General features: G+C 37.2%; 1 pseudogene; it reads right to left on the bottom strand.

Moving 5' to 3' along the window:
- Positions 1–9770: 9770 nt before the first annotated feature.
- The window catches only part of LOC135231586 (uncharacterized), a 59372-nt pseudogene continuing 41543 nt past the window's right edge, over positions 9771–27599 (bottom strand).

Raw genomic sequence — 27599 nt, 5'->3', positions numbered from 1 at the left:
AAATCGTTCACACTCTACCCCAAACCCAAACCAAACCCATTGCTGTGAAGTCAATTCTGACTCATAGCAATCTTATAGGACAGTGTAGAATTGCCCCATATGGTTTCTAAGGCTGAAATCTTTATGGAAGCAAGCTGCCACATCTTTCTCCTATGGAGAGGCTGGTTGGTGGATTTGAACTACTGACCTTTCAGTTAGCAGCCAAGTGCTTAACCACAGCTTCACCAGGGCTCTTCACACTCTACAGTCTCCTTTATTTTCTTTTGTTAGCCATTGTGCATAACATAGTCAATGGCTCCATGGGGGTAGTAGTTATCCCCTTGATGAGGGGTGAATATTAATTTAACAGAGTAGCTTTATTTCCATTTTCTAATTCAATGTGTACCCTTCTAGAAGCAGTATGTGGTTGTTCAATTTTCATCTCTAGAAATATTTTGAATGGGTGATACAGATACATGAAAACCCATTGTTGTCGAGTAGATTCTGACTCATAGCAGCCCTGTTAGACAGAGTAGAACTGCCCGATAGGAAGCTCCATAGACACATCCAGACTCCCTGAAGGATCAAATTACTGAGCTGAGGGCTGTGGGGTCCATGGTCTCGGGGAACATCTAGCTCAATTGGCATAACATAACTTATAAAGAAAATATTCTACATTCTACTTTGGTGAGTAGCGTCTGGGATCTTAAAAGCCTGTGAGCAGATGTCTAAGATGCTCCACTGGTCCCATTTCATCTGGAGCAAGGGAGAAGGAAGAAAATGAAAGACACAAGGGAAAGATTAGTCCAAAGAACTAATGAGCCACAACTACCATGGCCTCCACCAGACTAAGTCCAGTAAAACTAGATGGTGCCCAGCTACCACCTTTGACAGCTCTGACAGGGATCACAATAGAAGGTCCTGGAGAGAGCTGGAGAAAAACATAGAACAAAACTCTAACTCACAAAAAAGACCAGACTTAATGGCCTGACAGAGACTGGAGAAACCCCAAGAGAATGGCCCTGAGACACCCTTTTAGCTCAGTAATGAATTCATTCCTGAGGTTCATCCTTCAGCCAAATATTAGACAGGCCCATAAAGGAAAACAAGACTAAAAGGGCACACCAGCCTAGCAGCAAGGAATAGAAGGCAGGAGGGGAAAGGAAAGCTGATGATAGGGAACACAAGGTAGAGAAGGAAGTGTTGTCATGCTGTGGGGTTGGTAACCAGTGTCATAAAGCAATATGTGTACTAATTGTTTAATGAGAAGCTAGTTTGTTCTGTAAACCTTCATCTAAAGCACAATATATGCAAATAAAATAAACATGCCCCATAGGGTTTCCAAGGAGTGTCTGGTGGACTCAAACTGCCAACCTTTTGATTAGCAGCTGTAGTTCTTACCCCCTGTGCCACCAGGGCTCCTAACAGATATACTACTCACATTAAATCAAAAGCCCTATTCTTTGTTAGAGCCAAATAGCCCATATTTTGTTCTCATCTTAATTGTTTTTTCCCAGACCGAGTTAATTATGACTCACTGGGGCTTACATAACTACTCAAATAACCTCATAAAATTAATCTTAACAATACAATGTCAAAAATATTATGCCTCAAATTTATTCACTATAAATTATTTCATTATTAAGTCTTCAGAGAGAAATTGCAGTAAAAAGTGAGTAAAACTCCCCAAGAAATTAAAAAACAGTGGAATTACCCTGGTTTTATTTGAGAGACCTTATCTGAACAGCATCTCATGGTTGTTAACTGACATGGTTGTCTCTTCGTCTGATGTCCATTTCAGACCCCAAAGCACAAGAATAAGCACAGATAGCATATTCAAGAGAAAGCTAGAGGTTAGATGTATGACAAGCCAATATGTGGATAAGACAATTCTACAAAACTAAGAACCCAACACTCTTCCCTTAGGGTAACATTATGCCAGTATGTCATGCTGTTGCTCTGACAGAGCAACCCAAGGGAGGGTGAGCAATGTCTGTGTCTTAGGTAATGTCTTCATTCATGGAGCTTGGAGGACCTATGCCTTATAAAGTTGATCTAAACACTAAATCTTTAGAATAAATATATTTGCTTTGATTACAAAGCCACTTTTTGCTAAAACATTGGTTGTATTAAGACCCAGTTTTCCAAGTTTACATCCAAGTCTCTCATTGTGATTCCTACAAATGCAACATGTAGGAGGCACCTGGCATCAAGGCCTCTCCAGAATTCCTGTAAAAATGTCCCACCAAAGGTGCTGCCAGTTTCCCTAGAATCTGACAGATTCAGCTTTACAGGTACCGGTACCATCTTAATACTGCTCAAATGAGAAGACCAAAGTACTAAAGCCTTAAAAAGATAATTAACACAGAGCCATTCCTGAGCAGGTTCAAGTCCTGAAGTCTTTTAGTCAAGGTAACAAAATAAGAATGTGTCTTTGGCCTATTGTCATGAACCACATATATAAGGAGAAAAGGAGAAGATGTGCATTCGTCTCTGTGTGTGTGTGTGTGAGAGAGAGAGAGAGAGAAAGAGAGAAACAAAGAAAAAGAGAGAAAGGAAGAGAAAGACAGATGAATAGAGATCTGTTCTCTTTATTGCAAACTGAAATTCCATTCAAAATGTATACACTCTAAACTGCCTATTTTTCTCCTGTTGTATGTGGTTTGTGTACTATATTAAAGTTATTATGAAAGCAGAATTTCAAAATAAAGGCAATGAAAACTCTTAGCCATGACGCCTGTTAGACTTGGTCAGATTGTAAATCCTTAACTCACTTCACATACTGACTTTTTATAACCTCTTTCTTATCTCACCTGAATCTTTGTATATCTTACTGACCAAAAAGTTTTTTCTAAATTTATTGATAAAATATATTTCTATTAATGTAACACACATGAGGTTTTCATTTGTGGGATCCAACTTGATGGCAACTATTTTTTTTTTTTCATGTAACAAAAAATATTTTCATGCTTTCCTAACAACATAGTACTTTATAAAGCACCTAACTACATACATTGTGTACATTTATTAATTAAATACACTTTCTTACTTCAATGCAATGGAATTCCCTTGTAAGCAATATTATCATCACAGGAAGCCACTGTGTAGGTACCTCCTTGCCTATAGATTGTTGCTCAGGAGAGCTCCTGAGTTACATTTATTTTTGGCAAGGCATTTCCTACCTTAGAACTTTCAGTGTTTTGAAATGCATCTAAGCACAAGTAAGAATTTTAGATCTACAGTGTTTTCTCCCTATACTGATTTGCTTGTATCCAGAATGACCATATTAAATGACTATTTAATGAAAGAAAAATTATATAAACCAGGGTTCCATATGTATCCAGTGTAAAAAAATTTTAACGTTGGTGCTTTGGGAAAATATAAACCGAGGAATTTACATCATAATTTCTTCCATAGTAGCAGACTTAGGTTGTTTCTTTTCAAACAGTGTCATAAATACGCTTGCTGTTTGAAAGACTTTATTCCAAGCTATATTGTGGTTATGTCTTGTCAGTTAGATGAAACACCAATTCGTCAAGAGGTCCTGTGAATGGCCAATAATCTTTGAAGGTAGTGGGAAAGAAGATTTCCCTGAAGATCCACATACTACCTAATAAGGGAAAGGTAAGTTACGTATTTATTTTTTTAGATACTGTAACCTCATTCTTACTAGAATAAGAAGGAAGGGGTGCTAACTTCATTCTATTCCCAATTTTATAACAGCTAATTTCTAGTTCAGTCTATATCATACAGTTTAATCTTTCTACCTGATCCTCTTCTGGTAGGTGGAATAAAAAAAAGGTTCAGCATTCCAGAAAGGGTTTCACAAAATTCTGTTATGATTTCTCTCCTAAAGTCTGGTTTGAGTACATGGATACCCAATGAGACAAACTATATTTTAACATTAGGTCTCTATAGTCACTTTAATTATTTAATGTGTTGTTATGAAATTTTCCGTGAAACTCTCTGCTCTCTCCAAAATAAAATGCTACCTTTTCCAGTGTGTAGGCACACTGACAAGTTGACCAATTTGAATATTTTCCAGGATCCTTTCATAGCCTTGCTTATAAACTTTGCTGTTCCTGTAATTCCCAGAAGTCAACAAGCTGAATAGAGTTAATTAGCTAGCCCATTTCAGTCTTCTTACTTCTTGGACCATCATACTGTAATTTTAAAGAGTTAATGTCTTCTTTGGATAATGCTTTCCTAAGTTAGGTATATAGTTCTAAAGCTTCTCTAGACCGTTTTGATTGATACATGATCCATAGTAGGCTCGAGTTATACAAGTACCAATTTTAACTATGGAAATTTTTCTTATAGCATTCTTATTTTGTTTCTAATAAAAATGTAAGCACTATTGTTATTTTAACTAGTGTATTTTCCTATCATAAAGTGAGTCAGTGACTACCAGTGTTTCAGTATTACTGGGAGACTCTCATTCTCCATTATTGCATGACATCAGGGGACAGGATAGATTATATATCTGTGAGGTCAGAATGTGATGTTACAAGTTAACATGGATTTTGTTGTGAAATCATCATATACAGGACCTCTACTTTTGTTTGACTTGCCAGATAACTCTGACAACCAGATTCAAGATTTTATCAGAATTAAGGTGTTGGTGAAACCAGATGGTTGCAAAGACATTCTGCTTCCCAAGGACTTTGGACACTTTCATGTTACTTAATATTTCCTTTTACAAATGGTCATAAAACCTCCTTAGAGGTAATGCAAGACACTAGTAGCCAGTTTGGAGCCCTGTTGGTGTACTGGTTAGGAACTTGGCTGCTAACAAAAAGGTTGGCAGTTTGAATCCACCAGCCACTCCTTGAAAACCCTATGGGACAGTTTTACTCTGTCCTGTAGGGTCACTTTGAGTCAGAATTGACTTGATGGCAACAGGTCAACATTAGCCAGCTCTGGTTTACTTTCTTATGATTCCTAAGGAAATGCACTTTAGTCATCTGCTGAAATTTCCAAATCATTTAGAGATACTTCTTCTTAAAGGTTGGCATATGCCATATTTAAAAGTTAAATTTTGAAAATGCCTAGTTCATTTAAAATATTTTTTATTTTAGTAATTTAATTTTAAAGTGATTCCAAAATGATTGAATGATAAAGTAGAAAATTCCTTCTATCCGTCTATCTGCTCTCTATCTATATTTCAGATTTGTTTTTCTAAATAATTTCAGATAATGGGTTTGAAAGTTCTATGTTACTTAATAAAGAGTGAAATATAAACTACAAAACTGATCATTTCAATAATCTATTGAACTCTAAATTATCTCATAAAAAGATCCCATTTGGAGTACTTTGTTCTTATTATGAGATAGTTTTGTTTATTGTTGAACAAGTGTATCATTAAATTTGAGGGGAAAAATAATTTCCAAGGAAACACAAATCTTCGAAAAGTAGACATGCCATTATGGAACGTCAACTATGTAAAATAGGTTGATTCTGTCCACTCTCTAAAATGAGACTTATCCTCTTTGGTTGTCTTATTGAGTCATGCCACATCAGCAAATGTAGGTCCTGAAAGCTTTACTCCATCCATGTCATTAAGGTCAACTCTACTTTTGAGGAGGCAGGTCTTCCCCAGTCATCTTCTCAGTGCCTTCCAACCTGGGGGCTCATCTTCTAGCACTATATCAGACAATGTTCCGCTGCTATTCATAAGGTTTTCACTGGCTAATGGTTTTCAGAAGTAGGCTGCCAGGTCCTTCTTCCTAGTCTCTCCTAGTCTGGAAGCTCAGTTGAAACCTATCCTCCATGGATGACCCTGCTGGTATCTGAATACCAGTGGCATAGCTTCCAGCACCACAGCAACACGCAAGCCCCCACAGTATGACAAACTGTCAGACGCATGGGGGATTAGCACTGCAGTTCACTGGAATTTGGCTCTGCACATTTTTCAGGCAAACCAAATCAAAAACTAAAACAACAAAAAAAATCAGACCATTGATTCTTATTGTCTAAGAGGAAGTGTTCACATTTTGTGGGGTTGATAGAGAGAAGTGGAATAAAAGTGCCTTATTTTGACATATTTTACTTGCAAACTTACAGTTAGTTTTTAATTGGTCAATTTTATCTACAGTAAAAACCAAAGGCTTGTATTTGGCAAAAGATGTAAACTAAGTTAAAAGACAAATGATAAAACAGGACAAAATATTTGCCATAAGGGAAAAATGTTAATATCCATTATATACAAAGAAATTGTATAATACAATTTAAAAATCATGCAAGCAATTCACAGAAGAGAAAATGCAAGTGGACATTCATTCATTCACATATTCAACCAAAAATTATAGAGTGCTTATGCCTACTCTGTAACAGATACTACTCTAGGTGCTACTAAAGCAGTGCCTGAAAAAGAAAAAAAAAAAAGGAAAATAAAAAGAAAACTCTGGCTTTTGTTGAGCGTTTACAATCTTGCGAGAAGAGGAGTTGGTGACCACACAATAGGAAAATAGACAATTGGATATATAGTGCACTAAATGGTGATAAGTGCCTTGCAGGAGAATTTGTTGCATGGTGATAGGGACAAAGAGGGCAGACGTGGAGGAGGTTGGTATTTTATATAGAGTGGTTAAGTAAGGCCATATTTATAAGGTGATATTTAACCAGAGATCTCAAAGAAGTGAGAGAATGTACAGAATGCAGAAGGAATAAGACGTCCAAAGGCCCCAAGGTTTGTTTGATTGTTTGTCCAGTGTGGCTGAAGCACAGTTATCATAGAGAGGTGAAATCATGAATGGTGTCAGAAACATAGCTGGGCCCATTTCATTTAGCACTTTGTAGACCACTCTTTTAGAGGTCAGTGAGTAAAGAAGACTGAGAAGGTGTCATTAGTAGTAATGTGGGAGAAAAAGCAAAATGTATTGTTACCCCAAAACGCCAAGCAAGAAAAATGCCTCAGGGAAGAAAGATTGGTAAAGTGGTTCAAATTATTTAGATGGTTTAAGCAAGACAAAGCCTGCAAATAGAGTATTTGATTTGGCAATGTAGGAGTCATTGGTGGCTTTCCCAAGAGCTACTTGAATGCAGCCTGAGAGTAAATGTTTTATTGGTTGATAGTTGAGGAGAGTTTAGAGGAGGATCAAAGTGAATGAGTAAAGACTACTGTTTCAAGGAGTTTTGCTGTAAAGGTAAGCAGAGAAATGAGGAAATAGCTAAAGAAGAGATGGCATCAAGGGGAGGATTTTCTTAAGAAAGGGCAGTTATTAATGTGAACATATTGATGTTCCCATAGTTCCAAAGGATATCAAATACAGAAGAAGAAGAAAAAAAAAAAAGATGATGCAGGAGATAGAGGGTAAAGGGTTGGATCAATATTCCTGGGAAGGCGAGAAGGGATGGGAACTAATGTACAAGTGGAAAGTTGGATTTATATAGGGGCAAAGGCAATTCATCTCTAGTACATGCTTCAGGGTCCCAACAAAAGAATGTGGCATTCTTAAAACACCTATGGAAGCAGCAGTCAAAAATCAAACAACATATTGAATTAGAAAAACTAAAGAAGAGCTTATTCATGTAGTTTCATATGTAGAGAGTACAGTAATAGTGTAGTAATTCAGTAACTCAGCTAAACTGTTACCAACCTGAACCCAAAGTGACAAGATGAGGAAGAGAAAGAGAAAGAATACTGTGGAGTCAGCTGCCTAATGGAGGGGTGATCTATTCATCAATGGATAAACCATAGCGACTACATATACAGCCACTTCTGCTTGTCTTAAAACTGAAGTATTTTCTCTATATTAATTCTTCCCCAACATTGTCTACACATTGGAATTGCCTGGAAAATTTTTTTAAAAGATCAGTGCCCAGGTGCCACCTCCAGAGATTTCAATTTAATTGATTTGGGTGTGGCCAGGACATCCCAAGTGTTTTTAATATGAATCCAAGGTTGTAAACTTATGAAAAATTTTTGACATGAAGGGATATCCATAATATGTTAGTCAAAAAAGCAAGCTGCATACTAAGTAATCAGTACAATTTGATTCAATACTTGTAAATTATAGAAAAATAAATGTTATCTGTTTATGTATCTATGTCAAGTTTATATACATGTTTAAACGAGTGAATCGGTGATGAAATGGTGGAGGTAAAAAGTTTTATAGTTTGCTGTAGTTTTTGGCCTTTGAAATGAATAAGTAATGTTGTAGTTTGACAGGAAATCTGAAATACTATATAAACAAATTATATAGATTAAATTAAAAATAACACAAATTAGTTCATTTATAAAATCTTCATCATCTGCTGTGTTTATTTGGCTATTTCTTTGATAACATAAAATAGTTTATTCAATAGTTATTGATCTATTCAGGAGTATAACTGGTTATTATTTAATCTTCGACCCTTTTTACTTCATTCTCAGTACAATTATTTTCTTTTCTTTCCATTATTATTTATAATTTTAGCAGTGTTTATTTTGCTTTTTACTTTTTCAGTGCAAAATTACTTTGCCCTTGCAGCCTATATTTCACTCAGCTTTCTGTTTTATTTCCACTTGGTATTGAAACCTCATTTTTTGTCTCTCCTTTTAAAGGGCATTCCATCAGATTATATTGGATTTCAATAAAAACAAAAAAGAGACCTATTCTATACTGTTATTCACTTTTTAATATTACACAGTTTCCTCTGCATTGAGTTTTATTTTTCCTGCTTTTTGTAATGCACTTTGTACGACCACATATTGCATATGTGTTTTTTACTCATATTTGATTGAGTCCTAGCTAGTTTTTTTTCCCTAAAAGTTGTGTGAATTCTCCTTCCTTTTCTCACTGTCAAACACCTTGTTTTTATATTTATCTTCTGAGATCTTAACTGAAAACCCAAGTTGTAAAATATTTATACCTCTAGTTTGACATTTACTAATCTATGAAGGATTCTATAACTATGGTAATCCCAGCGTATAAACTTCCTTAGCGTGCCATTTCTTACTGATGACTGGTGTACCTCCTCTAATAAGGACATCTTTCTATTTGGTCCAACTTCCATGTCGGCTATGAGTTAGGGAAGGTATTGGTCTCTTTCTTGATGCCACTGACCCCTTATGACCTTTCTTATTTTATCACTGCCTATATTTTGAGGGGAAACCCTGGTGGCGTACTGGTTAAGTGCCATGGCTGCTAACCAAAGGGTCAGCAGTTCGAATCCTTCAGGTGTCCTTGGAAACTCTATGGGGCAGTTCCACTCTGTCCTACAGGGTCGCTATGAGTCAGAATCGACTCAACGGCACTGGGTTTTGTTTGGTTTTATATTTTGAGGTATCATAAATGCTGGTATATCCAAGTGCTGCTGACCAGCTGTGGTAAAATTAAGTTCAAGTTGTGTGGGTACACGGTATCATCCATGGTTGTTTGCACCTAACTACTGTCATTCTTAAGGCTATTCTTTATTTTATTACTGTAATCTTTGTGTGGCTCATTGGGTCTTTTACTAACATTGATTGGCAATTGCTAGCTGTTCCAGGCTTGAATTTTTAAAATAAAGTTCATTAAACCGAAACCTTTTGCCATCCAGTTAATCAATTAAAGTAAGGTTCTTTACACTTACTGTTTTAGGCTGGGTTCTGTAAAGAAGCAAAACCAGTAAAGTGTATAAATATATATGTAGGGAGAGAGATTTATATCAAGGAAACAGCTCACACAATTGTAGAGGTTGGAATGGCCCAAGTCTAGGGATCAGGATAGAGGATTCTCCTGATTCACGTAGTCACAGGGGCTGGGGAACCCAAGATTGGCAGGTAGGAGAGCAGGGCTCTTGCTCACAAGCTGTGAAGATCAATGAATTCCAAGATCGGCAGGCAAGATTGCAAGGCTTCTCATGATTCATGTAGCTGCAGGAGCTGGCAAACCCAGGATCAGCAGGTCTGAGAACAGGACTCTTGCTCACAGGCTGTGAAGACTGACGAACCCTAAGATCGGCAGGTAAGCTTTTAGCTCAGGTCCCAAGAACTGGAAGTCAGATGAACAGGAGGCAGCTACAGGATCCAGAGACAGCAAAAGCCAGAAAGTCCACTTACATTCAGACGCAGGCCAGATGCCCAAGAAAACTCCCTTTCAACTGATTGGCTACTCACAACAGATCCAATCATGGGTATGATCACAAATAAACATTGAGAATCATGGCCTAGCCGAGTTGACACACAATGTTAACCATCACATTCTAGCTGTTGTCGACTTGACACCTGTACATATCTCCCCAAACCATACATAATCCCTGAATAAAGACAATTCCAAAGTCATACTTGCACCTAACATGATACAACTAACATGTGTACAAACAAAAACACGCTAGCCCCATTTACATCTTGTATTTTATAAGTGAAGAAAATAAAATATTTTATACACACATATAAAGCAGAAATACTCATAACAATTACAGTTCCTGTTCCTAGAACTAGTCACGTGGCCATAACTGGTATTTAGAACTACCTTCTTCCATCACCCGTTCCATATTCCCTTTGCCCTCAGCAAGCACCTCAGCTGGTCGTGGTTCTGTGCCTGGTGGGGTGACTCATACCTTCATTCCTGAAGGGTCTGGGCCATGAGCAGTCATGTCAGAGTTGGGTTGCTGTAGCTTCCCATTGACTTTAATCACAGGACATGTTAGTACTAAGAGATGCCCTAAGGGATCTCCTGCATTCCAGACATATTCTTCTTTACGTCCATTATGTCATATCAATCCAATTTCTTCTTGGTAATCAGGATCAATCACACTAGCCACTATGGCAATGCCCTTCTTTGCCTGTTGATCCAGAGGCATAAGGAGCCCAAAGTGGCCAGACGGCATTCTTAGCTTTCTGTTCAATGATTTGTCTCCAGGTGGAAGCTTTCCTCCCTTTGGAACTAAGACCTCTAAACCTGCAGAACATAAGATCTTGGGGTCAGGAAGCAAAAATCTTGCAAACGCATCTCTAGGGGTAATAGTGAGTGGTCCCACTCCCGTTTCCACCAATTGATTCCTGGACCCATGAATCCTGACTATGGGAAAAACAATATCATATATTGGCATGCTGGTTTAGAGCATATACAGCCTCCTGGAGAACATTGTCCTAACCCTGCAAGGTATTGCCACCTTGTTGGCACTGTAATTGTGTCTTTAGGAGGCCATTCCATCATTCTATGAAGACAGCTGCTTCAGGATGATGGGGAACATGGTAAGACCAACGAATTCCATGAGCGTGGGCCCACGGCTGCACTTTATTTGCTGTGAAATGAGTCCCTTGATCAGAGGCAATGGTGTGTAGGATGCCATGATAGTGCATAAGACATTCTGTAAATCCATGGATGGTAGTTTTGGTAGAAGCATTAGGTGCAGGGAAGGCAAATCCATATCTTGAGTGATAGTCTATTCCAGTAAGGACAAAACACTGCCCTTTCTATGATGGAAGTGGTCCAATGTAATCAGCTTGCCACCAGGTTGCTGGCTGATCACTTCGAGGAATGTTGCCATATCGAGGACTCAGTGTTGGTCTCTCCTGCTGGCAGACTGGCCACTCAGCAGTGGCTGTAGCCAAGTCAGCCTTGGTGAGTGGAAGTCCATGTTGCTGGGCCTGTGCATAACCTCCATTCCTGCCACTATGGTCACTTCCTTTAGGAGCCCATTGAGCAATGACGGGAGTAGCTGGGGAAGGAGAATGAGTGGTTTCTACAGAATGCATCATACTATTCACTTGATTGTTAAAATAATTCTCTGCTGAGGTCACCCTTTGATGAGCAATCACATAAGACACAAATATCCTCACTTCTTTGCCTCATTCAGAGAGGCCTATCCACATACTTCTTCCCCATAAATCCTTGTCTTAAATTTTCCAATCATGTTCCTTCCAAGTCCCTGATCATCCAACCAACCATTGGCCACAGCCTATGAATCAGTATACAATCACACACCTGGCCATGTCCTCTCCCAAGCAAAGTGAACAACCAGGTGCACTGCTAGAAGCTCTGCCCATTAGGAGGATTTCCTTTCACCACTGTCCTTCAGGGAGGTCCCAGAAAGGGGCTTGTAGTGCTGCTGCCGTCCACTTTTGAGTGGTGCCTGCATATCGCATAGAACCGTCTATAAACCAGGCACGAGTTTTCTCTTCTTTAGTCAACTGATCATAAGGAACTCCCCATGAGGCCATAGGTGCAGACTGGGAAGATGGAAGGTAAAGTGACGGGAGTGGAGACCATGGGCATTTGGGCCACTTCCTTATGCAACTTACTTTTACCTTCAGGTCCCGCTAGGGCCCGATCTCATGTATTCCACTTCCATTTAATGATGGAGTGCTGCTGTGTATGTCCAAATTTATGACTCTGTGGGTCAGACAACACCCACTTCATGATCGCCAACTCAGGCCACATGGTAACTTGGTGTCCCATGATTAAGCATTCAGTCTCTACTAAGGCCTGGTAATAAGCCAAAAGCTGTTTCCCAACAGGAGAGTAGCTATATGCAGAGGATGACAGGGCTTTGCTCCAAAATCCTAAGGGTCTGCACTTTGATTCACCAATAGCGGCCTGCCAAAGACTCCAAACAGCACCTCCATCTGCCATGGACGCTTCAAGCACCATTGAATCAGCTGGATCATATGGCCAAAGTGGAAGAGCAGCTTGCATGTCAACCTGAACTTGTTGCAGAACTTCTCTTGTTCTGGGCCCCACTCAAACCAGGAGCTTTTCGAGCCACTTGATAAATAGACCAGAGTAGCACACCCAAATGAGGACTATGTTGCCTCCAAAATCCAAAGAGGCCCACTAGGCATTGTGTCTCCTTTGTAGTTGTGGGAGTAGCCAGATGCGATAATTTATCCTTCATTTCACAAGGCATATTTTGACATGGCCCACACTACTGGACCTGTAGAAATTTCACTAAGGTGGGAAGTGGCTGAATTTTTGTAGGATTAATTTCCCCCACTCTAGCATGCAAATGTTTTACCAACAAGTCCATAGTCATTGACACTTCTTCCTTACTAGGTCCAATCAGCATAATGTCATTAATGCAATGGACCAGTGTGACATCTTTTGGAAGGGAAAGGTGATCAAGACCCCTGTAGTCTAAATTATGACATAGGATGGCAAGTTGATGTAGCTCTGAGGTAGGCAGGTAAAGGTGTATTGCTGGCCTTGCCAGCTGAAGGCAAACTGCTTCTGGTGGTCCTTCAAAACAGGTGTGAAGAAAAAGGCAAATGTATTAGCTAGATCAATAGCTGCATACCAGATACCAGGAGATGTATTAATTTGCTCAAGGAATTAAACTATATCTGGAGCAGCAGATACAGTTGAAGTTACTTCTTGGTTAAGTTTCTAACAACCTACTGTCATTCTCCAAGATCCATCTGTTTTTTTTCATAGGCCCAATAGGCGAGTTGAATGAGGATGTGGTGGGAATCACCACCCCTGCACCCTTCTAGTCCTTGATGGTGGCAGTAATCTCTGTAATCCCTCCAGGAATGCAGTATTGCTTTCGGTTTATTATTTTCCTAGGTAGGGGCAGCTGTAATGGCTCCCACTTGGCTTTTCCTACCATAACAGCCCTTACTCTATTTGTCAGGGATCCAAAGTGGGAGTTCTGCCAGTTACTGAGTATATCTATTCCAATTTTGCATTCTGCAACTGGGGAAATCACTACAGGATGGGTTTGGGGACCCACTGGACCTACTGTGAGATGGACATGAGCCAAGACCCCATTAATAACCAGGTCTCCATATGCCCCCACTCTGATTGGTAGGGCACAGCGATGTTTTGGGTTTCGTGGGATTAGTTCAGAGCTACTATCCAGTAATCGCCAAAAAGTCTGATTATTTCCCTTTCCCCAGTGAACACACACTCTTGTAAAAGGCTGTAGATCCCTTTGGGGAAGACTGGGAGAGAGATTAACAGTAAAAATTTTTGGCGGTGTGTTGGAGCCCTTCCTCAAGGGGACTCAGCCTCCCCTACATTCAAGGGGTTGTGGGTCTTTAAACTCGCTCAAATCTGGGAATTGAGTGAGGGACCGTGACTATCTATTCTGGTGACCCAAGTTAGACTGCTGTTCAGCTGGCCTAGAATTCATCTGTACAGATCAAGTAAATATTTAGTAGATTTCCTATGTATTTCACTCCTAGGGACACCATGAATAAGTAGGCAATGCCATGAGTCCATACAAGTCAGACTATTCTGATTACTGCTTTGACTTCACTGTCCATTTCTGTAACCACATCCACTTTGTCGATGAGTGCCTCCACTTGGCCCCTACTACCATGGGGCCCAATCAGCCCCATTGTAGTCAGGTGTCTTAATTCAGTTAGGGAAGTTCCCACTGTCAAAACTGATTTACATAAAAAAGCAATCACAGCAGTTTTCATGAATGCTGGAGCTCCCTTCACAAATTTGTTCCTCCTAGTTGTGATAAAAGATGTGTCCTCTGGGCATTCTATATGTGCGTCTGTGGGTCTAACCTGATAAGTCCACTCTAGCATGCCAATTTCCCTAAGCCTTTGGGTACACTGTTCTACAGTACAACAAGGCAGCTCTGGTACTTCAACTTGATTTAGTGTAGGCCACCACATAATCCATGCTTCAGCACCCCAACCGAACAAACTATTAAATCCTTTCCTAACTTCTTGAGCTGAAACACTGAATGAAGAATCTGTGCTTAATGGGCCCATATCAATAAACTCAGGCTGATTCATTTTTATGTTGCTTGTACCATTATCCCACACCCTTAATAGCCATTTCTGCACATATTTCCAGGGTTCTGTTTGTACATATTAGAAAAGTCAAGCAGTTCTTCTGGAGTATAGTGTACCTCCTCCAGGATCACACTTTGTACTTCACCTTTTGGGGCTCGCTGGGACTTAAATCTATTTTTTTTATAGGTCTAGAAGCCAGAACTGGTAGTGTGGAATTGTTTTGAGAACATCCAGCATTGTCTTGTGAAGCATCGGCCTCAGGTGATGCCCCAGGCAATGACTCAGACAAGGGCTCTTTAGAGGCAGCTGGGCTGGGGCTAATTTCATTAGACGGGAGTGGAGGGGGTAATGGTTTTTCTGGGCAGGGTACTATAGAAGACAAATACGAAGTAATCTCTTCAGATGGAAGTGGTTCTGTTAGCAGGAGTGATTCAAGGGAATTTAGGGGCTCAGTATCTCCAGCTTCCTGATTATCTGCCCATATGTCCCCATCCCAAGTTTCAAAATCCCATTTCTTCGCAATCAATGCCCTCCTTCTAACTTCAGACACCTCTCAATGTTGGCAATTGAGCTGGCATTGTAATTCAGTCACTCTTACAATAAGACTCTGGGTTTGGTTTTCAGCAATATCAGTTCTATTACTACAAGAGATAAGATTTTCTTTCAAAGCACAAGTAGAATCTTTGAGGTCATTTATGCAGCAGTTGAGTTTGACTATGAAGCCCTGAGCACTTCTCTTTCTTCCACCATTTTTTTTCAATCAAAAGTAGGACCAACCAATCAGCTTCCTTATACTTCTCATTGTGACAAAATTGTAGAAAGTTATCATATATGCAATCACCCAGAGCCTTGCCTTTCTCCAATATCTGATCTATTGGTGGTGATATTTTGCATATTTGAATTGCCATCTCATACCATGGATGCCAGTGCCCTCTTTAGTACTGGAAGCAGAGTCATCAACATCTTTAAGACTAACCAGACTTGAGAGCCAATTTAGAAAACTAATTCTTACAATTATGTTTCTCTAGAACCACTCTAGGTACCAAATGTCTTAGGCTGAGTTCTCTAGAGAAGCAAAACCAGTAAAGCATATAAATATCTATCTATCATCTATCTATCTATCTATCTATCTATCTATCTATCTATCTATCTATCTATCTATCTATCTATCTATCTGTCTGTCTCTCTATCTATATATCCTCTATCTGTCTGTCTGCCTGTCTATCTGTCTGTCTATCTTTCTATGTATCATCTATCCATCTATATAGACAGAGATTTATATAAAGGATATGACTCATGCAATTGTGGAGGCTGAAACACCCCAAGTCCACAGATCAGGATAGAGGCTTCTCCTCATTCATGTAGCCATAGGGGCTGGTGAACCCAAGATGGACAATTCAGAGAGCAGGGCTCTTGCCCACAGGCTGTGAAGATTGACATATCCCAAGATTGGCAGGTAAGCTGCTGGCTCGAGTCCCAAGAACCATAGTTCAGATAAACAGAAGGCAGCTTTAGGATCCAGAGAGGGCAAAAGCCAGAACATCCACTTATATTTGGATGCAGGCTACATGCCCAAGGAAACTCCATTTCAACTGATTGGCTGCTCACAGCAGATCCTATCATGGCAGTGATCACATATAAATACTGAGAATCATGGCCCGGCCAAGTTGACACACAATTTTAACCATCACACTTCCTTTCATGGGCAAACCCTTCTCACCCCATAACTATCTGCTTGTTTAGTTATTGTGAAAACCTTGTCATATGTAAGTGCCACCACTTTAAAATACTACTAGTCAATGATATAAAACAAAATCCAAGTGGTCTGCTTAATGCTTATGTTCACCACCAGTCTTTACTCGTAAAAGGTTGCCACTGGGATTTCCTAAATATCCTTACTGGTCACATTATTTTATAGAGGAGGGAAGTTATAAATTGGCCTTCCTTATCTTCTGGCTCAACGGCAACATATATTCCATAATTTTCTTGAGAGTTCTGTCATTTACAATTCCCTGTTTTCTTATAGTCTTCTATATTTCCTTGCAATTTCAATACAAATCTGAAGGAAAAGACTGAGGAAAGTGGTATTTTTGTTAGTTGATGTCGAGTCAGCTACAACTCATGGCTACCCTAAATACATTGTAAAGAAATATTGCCCAGCCCTATGCCATCTCCATGATTATTGGCATGCTTAAGTTTATTGTTGCAAACTTGTGTAGTGGCTTCCAACGTAGTGGGCTCATCTTTCAGCACCCTATCAGATAATATTCTTTTGTGATCCATAGCGATTTCGTTGCCTAATTTTTAGAAGTCGATCACTTAGTCTGTCTTATTCTGGAAGCTCTGATGAAAACTGCCAAGCATGTGTGACCCTGTTGGTATTTGAAACACTGGTGGTATAGCTTCCAGCATTATACCAACACACAAGCCACCACAGTACAACAAATTGACAGACAGGTGGTGGGAGGCAAGTGCTGCATATAATTTCATCATATAGCGTGGAAGTCTGGAATTATCTTCAAATAACCAGGTTGTTACTTTAAAATTCTAAACAGGCTATATTTTGAGACATTATTGAAACTTGAGTTCTTGCTATATTCTTAATTGAACATCTGCATTAAGTTGTTTATAACCCAGCTGCTCTTTTCATAATTTGATTGCATATGAATTAACAACTCTATTCAGGTCACACCAGAAGTAAATAGTTTTATTTTGATTTAATCACACTTCCTTAAATAATCAAAATAATTTGGGTTTCCTTTTCATATTCGATAAAAGTTCTTCTTAATTCTGACATGAGCCCAGAGACATTGTCTATTTCAATACGATATTTATATGTCGATTGACTAATAATATAGGTAGGGTAACACTGTCAACACCGTTTCAGTGACTTCATGCAGTAGAAGCATTTTCTGACTCTAGTAATGGGCCATTGTAGTTTGTATGGTTGGTGGGTAACCTTCAGGAGCCCTGGTGGAGGAGTGGTTAAGCACTTGGCTGCTAACTGAAAGTTTTGTGGTTGAAACCCACTACCTGCTCTGCTCCACAGGAGAAAGACTGCTTCCATAAAGATTTTCAGCCTTGGAAACGCTGTGGAGCAGTCCTGCTCTGTCCTATAGCATTGTTATGAGTTGGAATCCACTAGATGGCAATGGTTTTGGTTTGATTCTGGGTAATGTACATTCATATGATGTATTTAGGGACACAGGTTTATCATTCCTTGGGTCCACTTTATCATCTGCATCCAACTGCAGAAAAGTAAAAATAGTGTTGAGTGAGTACACCTACTTCTAGAAAAGAATAACAACAGTTTTACTCACATTCCACTGGTGGGAAAAAGTCCATGGGACGGTGACTTGTATTTCCAGGCTACAAAGCAAAGAGAAAATGAAAAGTGATACTAATCTGTATATAAGCTATTTCATCATGGATCGCAATAATGGACTGAATTATTTTCTTCTAGAACAGTGAACTTTAACTGCATCAATAAAAACATAACTCATCACAAAGAGAGAGTTATTCTAATAACAGAGGGTCTTGTCAGGACAATGTATACCACATCACATCTTTCCATCTTACACCTTTTATGTGTAACTGTGATTTACAAAATGAGGTTATCTATGATAGCAAAAAATTATCCCTAATGAAAACATATATGTGCTTTGAAGAGCCACCTATGTTTATCAAGTTGAAAATTTCTTGCATTCATTTACTCCTCCCCTCTCCTTTACATTCTGAATGACTCTTTTACAATATGTCCCATTGGAAATAAGACTCGGATAAATAATAATGGAATGAACTAACCTAGATTGTTAGTCAAATAGTAGTGGTCTTCAATTTGTTACAGTAATAGCAGCTATTACAATATTTTCCCTACATTTCACACAATTCTGCATATTAAAATAGCCATGGCCTCTAAAAACTGGTATTAGATTTTACTACATGCTTAATACGCACCCAGCTTGATAAAATGGGTCAAATGTAAACCTCAGTATTGCCCTAAATTTCCAGAATCAAACAGAACAGTGTCCACATAGTATTTAAATATTCTCTTCAAAATGCCAGTGTTTGTTGAGTAATTTAAAAATGTTTTCATATACAACTTCTTTTTACTTGTTATTACGTTTTTGGCATACCTAGAAAAGTGAGAGGATTAAAGAGAATTATTAAGAAGAGGAAAAGAAGTTAAGCTACAGAAATTGTTGTGAAATAAACTACATTTTAATTAGATACAATAATGATCCTAATTTCCATTTGTAAGGGTTTTCTAGATTTTAAGCCATATAATCATCTTTTAATTTTAACAATCTTTCTTAGAGTATCTATGCTTAAGAAATTCAAGTTTGAAAAGAGATTTTTAAGCTATTTCATAACAGCTTCCTCCACTCATTTCTCTTAAATAGAAACATAACTTTTGTATCATTTCAGAGATTACTTACACATACTAAAACAAGTTTCAAAACGTGTAAGAAACCATGATGGCACAATGGTTAAGCACTTGGCTGCTAACCAAAAGGTTGATAGTTTGAATTCACCCAGGGGATGAAACTTCTGCTTCTATAAATATTACAGCCAAGAAAACCTTATGGGTCAGTTCTACTCTGTACCACGTGGTTGCTCTGCGTCGGAATCGACTCCACACCGCTCAACAACAAAATGTGTATATAGTTTACATGTGATGTTTAGAAGAACTGGCTCATTCTTTTAAAATGTCCCATAATATTCCACTCTATGTATACAGTGTAAAATATACAATCAGTTTGTTTGATGTGCTTTTTGTTATTTTCAGATTTTGAATAACGCTGTTTTTAATTTCATTGATATTTCTCTTACATTTATTATTTCTTTACTTCTGCTTGATTTGGGTTTATTTTTCTCTTCTTTATATTTTTTAAGTATGAAATCTTAGGTTACAATATTGATATTTTTCTTCTTTTCTAATACAAGCATTTAATGGTATGAATTTCCCTCTAATTTGCACTTCAGTTGCATCCCACAAGTTTTAGTATATTTTAAATTTCATTGATTTCAAAATACTGTTTTTAATTTTGCTGAAAACTTCATCTTTGGCCTATGGTTTATTTAGATGTATTTGCTTCATACCCATGTATTTTGAGATTTTTCCTAGTATCTTTATTTATTGATCCCCAGTTTAATTATGTTATGCTCCAAGAACTTATGTTGTATAGTTTCTATTCTTTTAATTTACCAAAGGTTTGTTGTATGGACCTGATTATGGTCTATCTTGGTAAATAGCTCATGTTCACTTTAAATGAATATGTATTTTGCTGTTCATTTATGGAGAATTCTATAAATGTCATTTAAGTTAATTAGGTACATACTCTTTTGTTACATTTATATGCTGATCAGATGAGACAAATCTAATATATCATGAAAGATAGTGATACAGAATTACCTAAAGGAAATGGGATTGACTGGAAGGCACTATGGGGAGGTTTTATGGAGTGGTGAAATGTTCTGTGCTCTCACTTGAGTCTTAATTACATGAGCTTATGTATTTCTCAAAACTCATCAAATCGTATGCTTATGAACTGTGCATTTCACTATTTCACAAATTTTGCCTGAGTTTAGGAAAAAAAAAGTTAAAGAGGCAAGTGCAGTAAAATTCTTAGACCTCTTAAGGAGAATATAAAGTGCTACAAAACATTCCTCTTTTCATCTTTCACCAATATATATTGATAATTTAATATCTATATTTACTTAGGAAACCCTGGTGGCGTAGTGGTTAAGTGGTATGGCTGCTAACCAAAAGGTTGGCAGTTCAAGTCCTCCAGGCACTCCTTGGAAACTCTATGGGGCAGTTCTACTCTGTTCTATAGGGTCGCTATGAGTTGGAATTGACTCAACAGCATTGGGTTTTTTTTGGTTTTTATATTTACTTAGTAAACTAAGTGTAAACCTCAGTATTGCCCTAAATTTCCAGATTAAAACAGAACTATGTCCGCATAGTATTTAAATATTCTCTTCCTTTCAAAATGCCAGTGTTTGACTTGACTTGTACAGGTCCCTTAACACACATTTAAATATATAAAAACAAAAACAAAAACCCACTGCCGTCAAGTCGATTCCGACTCATAGCAACCCTATAGGACAGAGTAGAACTGCCCCATAGAGTTTCCAAGGAGCGCCTGGTGGACTTGAACTGCCGACCTTTTGCTTAGCAGCCATAGCACTTAACCAATATGCCACCAGGGTTTCCACATTTAAATATATTCAATTTTAAATAGTTCAATAGCACATAATATACTCACATGATTACTTAGCTAGATTTTATATTGCAGAAATGGTGGTTTTATTGTGTGCATTATGAATTTCAAGCTATAATTTAGGAACAATACAGATTCAATGTCACAATTTAAGATTGCTTTCCTTCAGAGTAAATAGTCCCAGACCTTTAAATAATTCTATATAGATATTATCATAAGGCTACTTTAAAAATACCTCAAATAGCTTATTAATATTTCATATATAATTATTGTGAATCTAAAAAATATATATATAATTATTTAGGTTGATCAAATTCATTAAACCTACAAGTCCTGGCCAACTTTATCTGTGCCATCTTCACTCTTATCACAAGTTAAATAAATGAGTTCCAACATAATTTTCAGATATGAAACTCAATTTTGTAGTATATAGCTACCGAACACATGTTAACATGCACTGAAATTTCTTATACCTACAAATTAATTACTAGAATCAAGACGTTTTTGTTTTCATTTTCCGTATTCAATTTTCTTGAAACAAGCAAGTACAGATTTAATCTACCAAGATATGAACTGCTGCTACTTTTATTTTTTATTGTATCTACCGAGCCAAACACATGGCATAATACATAGTAGGTACATGTCATTTGTTGAATTTATGGAATTTGTTGTATTTGAAATACTTTTTACAAAGATCTAAAATCTTGCTCATCATGAACATGGCTCATTATAATGAGGATCAATCATTTTTTGGTTATTTTTAAAATTTATGACCTACCAAAACTATATTTCCTTTCCAAAAAAAGTTCACTTACATTTACCTATGCCAATGTTTCCCTAGTCTTTAGGCTTAAAAATAATTTATGTGGAGTGAAATAAGTATGTATGACCTCACTTATATAAAAAACAAGAAAAGGCAAATGTATAGAGACCAAAGTTTATTAGTGGTTACCAGGGGCAGAAGGGAGAAGGAAAGGGGGTTAACAGTGATGGAAAAATTCCACAGATTAAAGGTAGGGTTGCACAGCCATTTATGGCAATTGATGTCAATCGGTTCTACACTGTAGAAAGTTCAACTGACAAGTTGCATGATAGATGCACTTACGATGACAAAAAAAAAAAAAAAGGGTAGCTGCTGAGACTGCTAATGTACAAACAAAAACATCATGGAATTTGGTTCTTTGGTTTGGAGGTTTAGGGTAATCGTTCCATGTGACATCTCAGTTAATTGGCCTAAAAAACATGTTTAGTGTTCCTGTTCTCCTTCCAAGTTCTATGCATAATACCTGGGGTCTTAAAATCTTGTAAGCAGCCATCCAATGCACATCAATTGATATCTATTTACCTGGAACAACAAAGGAAGAAGGAGAGTCAGGCATAAGAGGAGGGTATGGAATGTGTGGCTAATTGCCTCCATGAACAACTTCCTTTGCCATGAAATCAGAACTGAATGGTACCTGGCTACCATTGCTGAACGTTTTGATCAAAGATTCTATAGCAGAATCCTGATCAAAAGAGGAAAAAGGATAGAATTTCAAATTCTCATGGATTCCAGACTTTCTAGAGCCATGGAGCCTGGATGAACCCCTGAAAGTATTGCCCTTAGATAATCTTTAAACTTTAAACCAAAAATATCCTCTAAAGTCTTCTTAAAACCAAACAATAAGAGTAAAGACTGTCTGCCTTGAGCACCGTGCTCTTTCAATATCTCTCTATGTGGGATCAAATTGACAAGAGCAACTCAAAAGATTAGATAGAAAACTTAGGGGGCAGTGATTTTATGTTAATAGGGGAGAGACAACTCAGAAAAGGAAGATGAGAATGGTTGTATAACTGGAAGAATGCAATCAATGTCACTAAATGGTACATGAAGAAATTGTTGAATTTATGTAGGTTCTGCTGTGCATATTCTCAACAACAACAAAACAAACAAAATTTTTAAAATATTGATAATTTACAATTTGAAGATACATAAATTCTTAGGGATAGGTGCCTGCTAAAATATTCTCTAGTGTGTTTAAAAAGCTACAGGCACGATTTAAATAGCTGGCATTTCATGTTTTTAACAGAAACATGAAATTTAATGACATCTGGGGACTTTGCATCTAAGAGTTGAAAGCACTCTGTGTATAGGTAAGAAAATCGACATGCAGATGTTTAACAAAGCAAGCAAAAGGAATTCATAGTTCTGTACACAAATAATGTGTACCTTGACAGTCCAATGGTATGTGATGGCTCAAGTTTAATTCTCATGTGACCAAATTTGGTTTTAAGTACTGGAAATAGTAGGCCAAGTGCATCACTTGACAAGACAAAGTTACTGAAAATATTGCAGGAAAAATTAAATTTCACCAATTTATTTCCCTGGATTTTATAATAGACTCTAACATACTTTTTCCATTCTTTAATTAGGTAAGTAAACATGACCACAGTAAATAAGAAATATATCCTGTGTTTTCCTAACTTGTGATCACAGAACATTAGGTAATTACAATTTTGATAGCTATGTTTAAAAAATGTAGAAAACAAAAAATGTACATGACCTCAATAAAATAAGTATAAATTTATCATATTAATTGTGGCCTTGTGGTATACTTTTGATTTTTAATATATGATTATTTGCACTATTTGTAGGAAATAGTGAATGTTGAAAATGCTTTTAAGAGGTAGTTTACACTTTTGTGCATACATTTTTAACCTTGATCTAATTTGTTTTTTTTCATTCATAGCTTAAGCTTGAAATATTTGTGATGCTTTCTAGATTTTGTGGAAGATCTAAGTCTTATTCATAAGTAAAATAAATGCAATTTAAAAGTTACAGATGTTCACTTAAATTAATTCAGTTTGTCAGTAAATAGCAACAGTATACAGTAAGTGAACATGGTAAGCCTAGGTCAATCATGCAACAGATAGCTTCTAGAAATACTTGAAATGCTGAGAAATCATATCCTGATCGCAGAATACATTAACCTGGAATTATGGAAGTTAAATAACATCTGGCAATAGTAAGAGAGAAGTTGAGGTCTACAAGTGGTGACGTGGCGTATGTGTGTGTGGAGACAACAGGAAGAGGGAGCAGGCCGGAATTGCTTTTATGAATAGGATATGAAATTAAGATAAAGAAATGCTTTGCTTAAAAGGCTTGCAGAGCTATTTTTTTTTTTTTTCCTTAAAGCCAATTCAATTTTTATTTAAAATTTTGTTTTCATTTAATGGGAAACTTTCCTTCCAGCATAGAGTTCTCATTTCTTTCTCTCCATTCCTGCACCCTTCCACACATCTTCATATATAGATTATACTTAGGCCATTTATAAATAGTTAGATTCAATCAACAAGGTAAACACTTTCATAAAGCAATTATTGCAAATTATCCACATTGATGTTAATCATTCCCATTTGTGTTTTTTAGATCTGATTTCCTTATGTCTTTAAAAGAGGTAACTTTACTGTTCACATAAGATGCCAAATTTTGACTCATCATCATCCGTTAAAAATAAACGGGGATCACCTTGAACTCCAGAAATGCAAATCAACTGGAAAAACACCAGCTGGCCTTAATCTTTCAACACTGCAGTTTAGTCTGCCTCATGTCAGCAGGCTAGCAGGTAGGCTTTTTATAGAAACAGAAACTTAGCAGCTGTAGCTGCTGTTTCTTTCCTGTCAAAAGTGAATTTCTCCCTTCCCTGGATGTATACACACACACACACCAATGACACACACATTTGCAGAAGAAGAATGTGTGAACGAAAGTTACTAACTAGTATAGGACCATTAGATTGAAGGACTACCTCTCAATTCTGTATTAAATACAACTTAAAATCTGAATGTGCTATGCTGTCTTCTCAATGAATTGTTAGCAGCAAAAAAAAAAAAAAAATCAAATATAAAAGACAAATAGCAGGCATTAATTATATACTCTTTCTTTAAGGGAAATGAATGCCAGGGAAAGGACATGAAAGTTAACCTGAGGTTATGCCCCAGTTTGAAAATATTCAACTGCAATTCAGTCTGGTGAAACCTGAGTATATTCTGATTCAGTCTCCCTTCTATTCTTTTTGCCCTTCTTTTTCAAGCACACAATAAGTCACTGTCTCCTTTTTTATGTTGCTGTGTCCCAAAAAAAGATAAAAAGGTATATATGCAATCAAAAATAACCATTTCTTGTAAGTAAATGTCAAAACCATTTAGACAGTGACTCATATAGACTTCAGTGCTGCAAACGTATTAAGCATTTGATTGTGTCCACATTTCAGTCAATCTGGATTATATGTGGACAATGTGCTGAAACCTAAATTTGGGAAATAAACCCACTGTAATTTTTCCCCCCACGTAATAGGAGGACATCATAGGAAATTAAACATTGCAAAGAAATGAAGCATATCCTGTCATCCCTGAGTAACTACTTCTATTTCATATTTACCTAGTTATTGTTTTTTCTTTGGTTTATGCCTTGTCCATTTTATATCATCAGAGGTCATAAACTTGATAATAAATCAGATTGCTACATGATTTTTTCCTCTCCACCACTAATCCACAGTTGCCCCCTTTTACTCTGTAATAAATCAAATATTTTGACTACTGTCCTCTGAAATGTTTCTTTATAAAGGATTTTTTTTGGGGGGGGGGCAATCAGAATCTCTCACTATGTGATTTGTACCAGCTATGAAGTGATATAAAAAATACTAATTTATATATTTAAATCCCCGTTGTATGCGAGGCACTGTTCTGGGTGCAGTGTATACTACTGGGAATCCAGGTCTCTGGCAGGGAGCTAATTAGTTTTTCCACACTGAATTCCTATTAAAGTATCTATTCAATATAAAAGTGTAAAATGTGTTTACAAATCCTTAAATGCAAGGAAAAAAAAAAAAAGAAAGAACTTGTGATATCTGAGTCATTTTCTGTCCATGTCCTACATTTGTTAATGTTTTAGGGTACTGTATATAACACTTGCTTTATGTTATATCAAAAATTAGTAAATTTCGTTCACTTATAATACCTATGGGAGCCCTGGTTGTGCAGAAGCTAAAGCTCTCAGCTGCTAACCCAAAGGTCGGTTTCAAACCCACCAGCCACTGCAAGATGTGGCAGTCTGTTTCCGTAAAGATTTACAGCCTTGGAAACCTTATGGGACAGTTCTGCTCTATCCTATAGGGTAACTATGAGTTGGAATTGATTCTACAGCAAAGGATTTTTTTTTTAATATGTTGCTATATTACTTTGTTTATAACATATAATTATGAAATAAACCAAACAGAAAAGTAAAAAAAAAAAAAAAGTAACAGAACACCATACGTTGATGTGATCAATGTAGGTTACCATTATAACATATATGTTTCATATATCTTTTTTAGGAACTAAAGCATACAGAGGAAACCCTGGTGGTGTAGTGATTAAGTGCTATGGCTGTTCATCAAGAAGTTTGCAGTTCAAATCTGCCAGGCGCTCCTTGGAAACTCTACAGGGCAGTTCTATTCTGTCTTATAGGGTCACTATAAGTTGGAATTGACTCGACGGCAGTGGGTTTTTTTTTTAAAGCATACAAATATAACTACGCTTCTCCTGTCTTGACCCCAATCTTTATTCATAGAACTAAACTCTCACTTGAAGTAACTGTTGATTATTCCATTACAGTTTTAAACTTTCCTGTATGCATATGAATTGATAAAATATATGTATATATTATTGCAAAATTTCCTAATAATTTCATAAATAGCATACTAGTAAACATGTTCTTTCCTGTCTCAATTATTTTCAGCCAAACATTTTGATAGTTACTATGTCTTTACATATAGTTCTAATTCTGTAATTACAACTGCTTTGTATTTTTTTTTTTGTATTAGCATTCCAGCATGTGAATAAACCACAGTTTAGTTATGAAATTACTAAGTTACAGAAGTAAGCAATTTCCCTCCTAGTCAAAAGTTTACTTGTGTATCCCTCTTTTCAATCACAAGCAATACTCGAAGGAATATTTTGTATATGTCTTCTTGCTAAGAGTACAAGAATTCTAGGAAATGTGCTGCCTTAGCTATCTAGTGCTGCTAAAACAGAAATACCACATGTGGATGGCTTTAACAAACAGAAATCCAGTCTCTCACAGTTTAGGAGGCTATAAGCCTGTGAGCCAGAGGTCTGCTGTCTTATCTGCCAGTCTTGGGATTCGTCAGCCTCTGCAGCCTGTGAACTAGAGGCTGCTGTCTGACCTGCCAATCTTCAGTTCATGAGCCCCTGCTGTGACATGAGCCAGGAGAAGTCTCCAGCCTGACCCATGGACCTGGGACTTCCCAGCCTCTACAACTCTATGAACCATTTCCTTGATAGAAATCTGTCTTTCTCCCTCTTTAATTATATTGTTATATTAACAACCAGGTATTTAGGTAGCCATCATTAACTATTTATAATTTGTAGCTATTCTCCTAGGAATTTAGGAAATGAATAAACAGTGAGTGGTTGAAAGAAAAGGAAATAAATTAGAATGAGGTAAAATTACTAAAGTCAAGTGTATGGAGATGTACACACTAAGTACTGGAGATTAATTACCCTAAATTTTAACATTCTTACTTTTTTTTACCTCATGCATTATCTAAAACTACCAAATAATTACATGTCTCCATGTTTTACCTTTTACTAATAAACTCTACATGATGATATGTGTTGAAGTAATATTTTAATCCTTATTGAAAGCATGTGATATATATTTGCAATTTCATTTTTGCTAAGTATTTTTTATA

The sequence above is a fragment of the Loxodonta africana genome, chromosome 6 (assembly GCF_030014295.1).
Source record: "Loxodonta africana isolate mLoxAfr1 chromosome 6, mLoxAfr1.hap2, whole genome shotgun sequence".
NCBI lineage: Eukaryota > Metazoa > Chordata > Mammalia > Proboscidea > Elephantidae > Loxodonta > Loxodonta africana.
Note: the sequence above shows the minus strand (reverse complement) of the source record. Positions and strands in the feature narration are given on the sequence as shown.